The following is a 10,154-nucleotide window of genomic DNA, read 5'->3' on the forward strand; positions in this document are numbered from 1 at the left end:
TGCTCAGGCTGCAGAGCATCTAGTCCTTTGAATCCCGCCTCCTGTCATCAATGTGGACTCATCCTCCAGACGTGATTTTTGTCCTCTGAGCCCTCTCCCGTTTCTCTTGCCACCTGTGTGCTGTGCAAGCTAGCAGAGGTCTGCTTCCTTGACAATCTGGCGTGTGCTGTGCCTCCTCCAGACCCCCGTCCTGGCCGAGGCCAGCTAACAGATCCTTCAGGACACAGAGACCACCCTCTGTTTTCTAACCCTACAAGTGCTGGATAATAAGGCTATGGTTTCGTTAAGGAACTCTTGCTCTACACAAGTGCATCACACTGTAGAATTAGTGCTTTTCATATAGAGCTCGAAATGTAAAAAGAGAAAAATGACTATGTCAGCGAAATGCTCCACAAGGCCCCCAAAGACCTAATTATGAATGGACACTAAATATTTAATCTCATCTTTAACCCTTCAGGCAAAGGCCCAGGGTGGGACTGACTCACTCCACCTGCAAAACTCCACAAGACTTTTCCATGTAATTTCTCTCCCATGGAGAGTTTAGTAAATCAAAATATACCCTCTTTCCTCCCCACTTATGAAAATATACTTGTTCTTGCCCCTGCCTACAACTTCCTTTGGCTCCATCTGCTTCCCAGTGAATCTCTCCTTCTCAGTTTTAAAATCAGTGGGTTTTGTGTTAGCCACATTTTTATTAAACAATGGTAACAATGAAAATAACAACACCTAACATCTACTGAATGTCTACTATGTACCAGGCCCTAGTGGAGGCTTTAGGAGTTTTATGAATGTAATGTCATGTAAACTTCATAAACTTCATAGATAGGTTCTATTAGTCCTATGTCATAGATAGAAAACTGAGGCTCAGAGAAAAAAAAAAAAATGGCCCAAGTCATAGTGTGTGTAATTGGAAAAGCTAGGATTCAAACCAGGTCTCTCTGACTATAAAGTCTGTGCTCATCCACTGTACTATAATGGCTCTTTAATTTAAAAAAATTAAATTAAAATTCACTGTAGAACTCAATGAAATCCTAATATCCCTTTTAAGCATCAGTGATCCTGGCTTAACTGCAATTCTCTCCAAGATTGGTCAATATGGCCACTGCTAGGCAAACTGGGCCACTTCCCAAAATACAAAGAGGAGGGGGAAAATATGTTGAGAACCTTGTAGGTGCAATGGGCCTTTAAGCATTTAATCTTATTGAATTTTCACAACTGCCATGAATGATAGGTCATGACATTAATTTCCCCAATGAGGGATTTTAGATAACCTTAGATAACTTGCAACAATTGCCACACAGAATGAGTTACAGTGTAGACCTGATCTGCATCACTCTGAATTCCAAGCTCAAGCATTTTCTTCCTCCTAATCCCAACTATCACCACACGCAGAAATAAGAGACACTTCTGTCTTCATTCATTTTTATAAAATACCAGACATGAAGGTCAGCACATGTTATCAGCACATACCTTCTATCCCTCTGAGGTGATCGTACCAAACCCCGACTCCTGACATTGTCCCTCATCTCTATATATTCCAAGGGGCACGTGTTTCGTGAAGGCCTGGAACTATATTTGTCCAAAATTAAAGGTTATGGTCACAGTGTCACTTCTAATGTGGCTCAGTAAATAATATGCTACTATCATACTAACCCTCTCTCTGATAACAACTATAAACTCCAGCAAAATCCAAAAACGAAAAGAAAAAAAAGAACACCTAAAACTCTGAAGAGTGATAAATAAAAGCTGGCATGTCCTGGAGAGGTGTCAAGACTCTGAAGAAGGAAATTGCATGGAGGTTCCCATGTTTACAACTTTAAGAATGAGCCAGAATTGTTATAGGGTATTTAAAACTCAAATAGACAAAAACAAACAAAAAAAACATAGTCTTCTGGCCTGAAAAACCAAAGGACAGAGTCTAGTACAACTACAGCCACTGGGAAAACAGTATCCGAGAGAGAGACAGAGAGAGAGAAAGAAAAAAAAAAACAGATAGATGAAGCCCCAAATTTTGTGTATAAACTCTACCCTATGCACATCTGGCTCACACTTGAACCATCCAATGCCAAACAGACTCAAAAGCAGTTAAGGATAAAAGAACTACACTGACATTTAAACTATTGGCCAAGAAAAAGGATTTGCAGTTTACCTCCAACCAAATTAACTGTTTGGTAAAACAAACAGTCAACATTTTTCAGAGGTATGTAACTGAATCTGGAGTCTCCACAACAAAACAGCCTCATTGCAGAGGGTAAAGTCAAAATTATTTGACATTTAAAGAACCATAAAATTTGAAGAACCAAGAGAAAAGATAATTAACAGAAACTAACAAGTTGACCCAGATGTTGGAATTAGAGGAGAAGAATTTTAAACTAGCTATTATAACTATGCTCTTTAACAATGGATTAAAGACAGAAAATCTAAGCAGAGAAACTTTTTTAAAAATAGAAATTCTATAATTGAAAAATATAATACTTAAAATTAAAAATTCATAGTATTAATAGCAGAATAGAGATGATAGAGGAAATAGGGAACTTGAAAATACATCAATAGAAATTATTCAATCTGAAGATTGGGAGAAAAACGATTTAAAATGAACAGGACCTTAGAGCTGAGGAACAATGTCAAAACATCTAACATCTACATAATTGGAGTTTCAAAAAAAAGGAGAGAGAATATGGGGCAGCAAAAATATAAAGAAATAATGACCTAATGTTTCTTTTTTCTTTTTTCTTTTTTTTTGAGACAGAGTTTCACTCTGTTGTCTGGGCTAGACTATAGCAACATCACCGCAGTTTGCTGCAACCTCAAACTCCCAGGTTCAAGTGAGACAAGATCTTGTCTCAGCCTCCTGAATAGCTGGGACTACAGGCAAGTGCCACCACACCTGACTAATTTTTCTATTTGTGTGTGTGTGTGTGTGTGTGTGTGTGTGTGTGTGTGTGTGTGTGTGTGTGTGAAGACAGGGTCTCACTATGTTGTACAGGCTTAAATTTTCCCAATTTTGATGATAAATACAAGTTTAAAGATTTGAGACTCTTAGAGAACCCAAGTAAAATAATTATGAAAACAAACATGTCTAGGCATATCATAATTTAACTGCTACAAAATAGAGAAAAAATCTTACAAGGAAACAACATATTACCTACAAAGGAACAAAAAATAACAATTACTACAGACTTCTTGTTGGAAACCTTGGAAGTGAAAAGATAATGAAAAACATCTTTAAAGTGCTAGAAGAAAAATTTGTTAATTTTTCTATCTCCAGGAAAAGTCTATAGCCAGTAAAATTATTCTTCAAGAATGAGGTAAAATTGAACAGAAAACCCAGATATTATATGAAACTATCCACATACCAGTCAACCGGCCTTTGACAAAGCAGACAACAATATACACTGGGGAAAAGAATCCCTATTCAGTAAATGTGCTAGGAAAACTGGATAGCCACATGCAGAGGAATGAAACGGGATCCATATCTCTCACCACTCACAAAAATTAATTCAAGATGGATAGAGGACTTAAACATAAGGCATGAAACCATACGAATTCTAGAAAAAAATGTGGGAAAAACTCTTCTAGATATCAGCTAGGCAAAGAATTTATAAAGACTCCCCCCAAAGGCAATCACAGCAACAACAAAAATAAACGAATGGGACTTGATTAAATTGAAAAGCTTCTACACAGCCAAGGAAATAATTTACCGAACAAATATACATCCTACAGAATAGGAGAAAATATTCACAAGCTATACATCTGATAAAGGCCTAATAAACAGAATCTACAAAGAACTCAAGAAAATCAGCAAGAAAGAAAATAAAACAACCCCATTAAAAAGTAGGCAAAAGACATGAACAGAAGCTTTTCAAAAGAAGATGGACAAATAGCCAATAAACATGAAAAAACTGCTCAATATCACAATCATCAGGGAAATGCAAATTAAAACCACAGTGAAATATCAATTTACCCCAGCCAGAATGGCCAGTATTAAAAAGTCCCAATACAATAGATGCTGGCGCGGATGCAGAGAGAAAGGAATATTTATATGCTGTTGGTGGAACTGCAAATTAGTACAACCTCTATGGAAACAGTATGGAGATTCCTCAAAGAACTAAAACTAGACTTACCATTCAATCCAGCAATCCCACTATAGAGTATTTACCCAAAGGAAAAGAAGTCATTTTATCAAAAAGATGCCTGTACTCAAATGATTATTGCAGCACAATCCACAATTGCAAAGATGTGGAACCAACCCAAGTGCCCATCAATTCATGAGTGGATTAACAAAATGTGGTATATGTATACCATGGAGTAGTACTCAGCCATAAAAAGGATGGATTAATGCTTTTTCAGTAATTTGGATGGAACTGGAGACCATTATCCTAAATGAATATCTAAAAAATGGAAAAACAAACACCACATGTACTTGCTGTCAGTACATTGGAACTGACGAGCACACATGTGCACAGAGAAAGTAAAAGTCAACGGAAATCAACCAGGGGGGTGGAGGTTGGAGGAGATGAGCGAAAACCTACCTAACGGGCACAATACACAATACCTGGGTGACAGGCACATTTATAACCATGACTCAAGCATTATAAAAGTGATTCTTGAAACCAAAATTATTTGCACCCCATAATATTTGAAATAAAAAATGAAGACTGCAAAGAACAAATTAGCACTTTCTACCATGTGTAGATAAAGTGAGAAAGGCCATCTATGAGGAACAGGCCCTCACCAGACACTGAATCTTCTGGAAACTTGATCTTGGACTTCCAATCTCCAGAACTGATAAATAAATGTTATTTTTTTTTAAATGAGGTAAAATTAAGGCATTTTTAGGTTTTTTAAAATGAGAATTCAGTAGTAGCAGATTTACACAGTAAGTAATCAATGCTCTTCAGGCTAAAATAAAATGATCAGATGAAGACTCAGATCCTTAGTAAGGAATGAAGAACATTGGAAATTGCAGATATCTGAGTAAATATATTATTCTTTTCTTTTAATGCCTATAAAATACATATGACTATTTAAAGAAAAATAATAACATTGTCGTATAGGGTTTATGGAGGTTTCATACATATGACAACTGGAGTGTAAAAGGTCTGATTGGGGTTGGGGAAGTAAACGGGCCTATTTACCTACAAAGTTTCTGCATTTTACATGTAGTGACACAATATTAACTCCTAGATGATTAGGAAAAGCTAAGGATATGTTGTGGTCCTTAAAATAACCTCTACTAATGCAAAAATAATGTAATTCAATAAAGTATAATTTGCAGTCTGAAAGAGGACATGAAAGAAGAAACAAAGGAACAAAAAATGAAGTGTGCAGAGGAAAAATAGTAAAATGGTAGACCAAAAATCCAAACATATCGGTAATTACATTAAACGTTACTAAACACTCAATAAAATTCAGAGACTGTAAGAATAGATTAAGAAACAAAACTCGACATGCCGCCTATAAGAGATTTAGTTTAAATATAAACAGATAGGTTAAAAGTAAATGAATGGAAATATATATACTAGGAAAACAGTAAAAAACGCGGTGATCAGAGTGACTATTTTAATACCAGATAAAATAGACTTCAAGAGGAAAAGTAACATTAAAGATAAAAAAGGACATTTCAAAATAATAAATGGATCAACTTATTCAGAAGACGTAACGATCGTCAATGGGGTATGTGCCTAATATAAAGGTACAAGACACATAAAGCAAATATTTACAGAATTAAAAGAAAAATAGACAACTCCACAATCAGAGTAGGATATTTAACACCCATCTCCCAACAATTAATAAAACTCTTAGACAAAAAAATTCAGTCAAGACATAGATGATCTGAACCATAATTTCAACCACCTTAACCTGCAACTGAAGAATAACATTTCTTTAAAGTGTGCATGGGATTTTTATCAAGATAGACCATATGCTAAGTCATAAAAGATTCAATAAATTTAAAAGGACTGAAAAGATAATATTCAGTCCTCTGTGAACCTAAAATAAGATCAGATGACTGTTTTGTTCTCTCCTATCTCTCTGGATTAGTCAGGGCTCTCCAGAGAAATATATATACATATGTGTGTATGTATATATACACATACCTATACATATTTCAGGGTCCTCCATAAAAATATATAAACTATAAACATCTTACATACATGTAAGATTTTAGGGAATTAGCTTACGCAATTGTAAGGACTGGCAAATTGGAACTGTGTGGGGTAGTTTAACAAGCTGGAAACTCAGGCAGAGGTCGATGCTATCTATAGTCTTGAAGCAGAATTTCTCCTCTGGGAAACCTCAGTTTTGCTTTTTAAGGTCATCAACAGATTAAATGAGGCCCACTCACATTATTGAGTATAATCTCCTTTACTTAAAGTAAACTGATAATAGATGTTAATTATATCTGCAAAACACCTTCACAGGAATGCCTAGGTTAGTGTTTCATTACATAATCTGGACAATGCCCTAGGCGAGTTGACACTTGAAAGTAATTAATCACAGTCCCCAAGCTAAGAAGAGTGACTGATACTTAGAAGTTTTCAATAAACATTCACTGAATGGGTGTTGAACAGACAGTTATGAGATCTGGCGGCCATGGTGGGGCAGCGACCTGGAGCACACCAAGAAGGCAGGTTGCTACGGCAAATACCTGGTTCTGCGTATTAGAGGCTGGACTCTTTGACCTAAAAAAATGTGAAATTATAAATCCAGAGTGAATTACTAGAATGAAGTTCCCTAGGACAATTACAATAGCAAAAGAAATTTCATGAATACTGGGGATTTTCTTCTTTATCTGACAAAGCTGGAATTCAACGATCCTATGATACTCTAAGGAATTTATTTAATAATTCACTTATTCACTAAATATTGATTACATGCTTATTGGCAGGCACTGTGCTAGGTAATGAGGAATGAGTGGTAAGCAAAACTAACATGGCCTCTGCTCTCATGGAATTCATGTCTAGTGGGGGTGACATAGTAAACTAGTAAAAAACAAAAATATAAGAAGTATATTATAAAATAAGTCTGTAATAAAACAAGTTGGGTTGTACAGAGAATAACAAGGCAGGCCTTGGTGTTCAGGGGAGGCGTTTCTAAGTGGATAGAGTTTACATCAGATCTCAGGATGAACAGAAGTTTGCTGAGTGCTCTAGGCATGTGCAAAGGCTTAGAGGCAGAAAAGACATTTGCACACACAGGAGCCTGCGAGGATGTCAGCGCCGTGGGAGCATGAGTCAGGGAAGCCTGCGGTTCAGGATGAGGATGCAGAGGTAAGCACTGTTCTGCTGCCGTGGTAAATATTTGAGTGGCAAATCATTAAAGGACAAAAAGCAGAAAGTGACATCATTCATGTCATGTTTGTGGGGATTAGTCTGCTCATATTTGGAGAATGGACTGGAAGGGGGCAAGATTGGAAGCAGATCACTTAATAGGTAAATTGCCCAAGTGACAAGTATTAGTGATAAGGACTAGGGTAGTTAGGGGAAGAACTTGAGAAAAGCAGATGAATTCAAAATACTCAGGAGTCAGACTGAGTGTACCCCATGAGGAAAGGGACCTTGTGTTTTGCTTAGCAATGTGCCTTCAGTTCTAGGCACAGTGTCTGGTAAATAAATATCAATGCAGTCTCTCCTCATCCTTGGCAGATTCCATATTTGTGAATTTGCTTACTGGCCAAAATTTATTTGTAACCCCAAATCAATGCTCCTTCCACTTTTGCCATCATTTGCTGACGTGCACATGTTCAGACAGGTGAGAAATTAGGGTCGTGGACATTCCCAGCTAAGGTGGAACAAGGCCATTCTTTGTCTTCTTGTCGCAGGTCTCATACTGTGAACAAGTGTTCTTTTCATGGTCTGTTTAGTACCACATTGGTTTACATTTTTGTGGGTGTTTTTGTGTGTGTGTGTGACTTCACTGTTTTAAAAGGCCCCAGTCACAGTGCTAACATGCTGTCGAGTGTCCTAAGCACAAGAAGGCTGCAACGAGCCTGCAGGGAAGACACGTGTGTTAGGAAAGCTCCGTTCCAGCAGGAGCTACCCTGCCGCTGGCTGTGAGCTCAATACCAAAGAGTGGACAGCATATATCGAAGGTGTCTGTAAACAGAAACACACCTAAAATATATTGATCATCTGATAAAAATCTTGCGACCAGAGGCTTGCAGACACCTAACCCTGTATTTTTCCTAAGAGCAATGGTTCAGTATTCACTAAGTCAGTGTTTGCAGTGACTTTATAGAACATAATTATCACAAATAATGAGAATCAGCTATAACTGCTAATTGAACAAACAAATGAATACAATAGATATGGCATGATTTGTTAATGAGTCGAGGGCTTTAGACTTCAGCAACTGCATGATAGTAACATCCTTTATGGAGATATGAATATTCTGGGAAAGAAATAGGTTTGGGAAAAAATGGAAATTGCTATTTTTACATGTTTCTTTTGAGATGCCTGTGAGATAGCCAAGTGGACATGTCAAGTGGCCAGTTGGATATGCCAGTGTGGATCTCAAAGGGGATTTCTGGACTAGAGACTAAAATGAGTAAGTCATCAGCATGTAGTTGACCCTTAAAACCAGAGGGACAGAGGAGATCACCTAGGAAATGAATGTAGGGAGAGAAGAGAAGAGGGCCCAGGACCAAGCCCTAGAGCACGCCTACACCCAGAGAGCAGGCACGGAGGACGGAGCTGGCAAAGGAGACGGAAGGGGCAGATGGGAGACGACAGCCAGGAAATGTGTGGCCACAGAAGCCAGGAGAGACTAGGCTGAGAAGAACAGTGGCCAGCCCTGAGAGAGTGGCTGGGAGACCAGTGAAGGTGAAGGCTGGAAGTCACCCTTAGATGAGGCAAAGAGGCTGTCAGTGACCTTGAGCTACCTTCAGGCCAAAGGAGTGGACTGAGGAATGAATGAGACAGATGAGAAAATAAAAGCAGTACAATTTGACAGCTTTTAGAAGAACTTTTATGTTGAAGGGTAGCAGAGAATTGAGGCATCAGCTGCAGGGAGCTAAGAAACCAAGAGAGGGTCTTGTTTTGATTTGACCTTAACTTGGGAAACACAGCCGCATGTGTTCCAATTGTTAGGGACGGCGTGCTAAGAGGGAGAGACTGAGGATGCTGAAGAGAGGAGAAAATCGGTGGTGACGAGAAGATGGGCCGCCACTAGTCTTTGTTAAGAGCTGAGCCCCACACTTGTCTCGTGTGGGCACCCCAATACCTCGGCAATGATAAGCTAAGCGTAAAACTCTCCGGGTGTTTCTATTATTATCTGGATTTCAACCAAAGTTCCAGAAGGTGCAGATACTTTTGAATCTTGCTTCTAGTCTAAGTTGACATTTTCCCCATGTTTCAATCCTTGCACTTGATTTTCTATGTAGTTACTCATCTGGGGTTCTGACTGTCTCAGCTCTGTAGAGACTTCTCTTCCCTTTTCCCAGCTTCTAAAGATTTGGGTCATGTCTTCTTTACACCGGAGGTGCTGCCTGAGGCCAAAAGAGTGATCTGGGACAGCTCCATCTCTCCTGCCTCACTGCACCTAATGGGCAAACTCCCCAGGGCAGCCACGGCCCACAGGAAGTGCAAGGCTGGGCTTACAGTACAGGCTTTGGTTGTATTAGAAACTTCATTTCTGGTAGCTTTATGCTCCTCTATTTTCACCAAGGTTCAGAATTCATTTGAGGCATGGCCGTGCTAACAATTTTAATTTTACATAGCCCAAGGCTATCCACGTCTCTCTTGATCCACTACGCTCATGATACCCGGGACCCACTATGTGCCTTGCCAGCCACTTTAAACACATCATCTCATTATTCCTCTTAACACCCTGTGAGGTGGGTATCATCACTTCCAGTTTATGGATTAGGAAACTGAGACCCGGGGGTCACACAGCTAATACATCAGGAAGCCCAGGTTTGGACTCGTGTCAAACTTCAAAGCCTAAACCTCCCCACTTTTGCCAGGCTGTGAGGTGGCCAGGAGAGCCCCCTTGGAACATCCTTTCAGCCATCATTTCTTCCACTTTGTTTCAGCTCCCCAAACCTGCAGAGACTGTCTTGTAGAAAATACCAATTCAAATCCATGCAAGTCCCACCTGGCTCAGCGCCTGACCCAGTAAGACACTGCCAGTGGCACCGCAGCCCCGAGACCCCC

The sequence above is a fragment of the Microcebus murinus genome, chromosome 2, assembly GCF_040939455.1.
Source record: "Microcebus murinus isolate Inina chromosome 2, M.murinus_Inina_mat1.0, whole genome shotgun sequence".
NCBI classification, from domain to species: Eukaryota; Metazoa; Chordata; class Mammalia; order Primates; family Cheirogaleidae; genus Microcebus; species Microcebus murinus.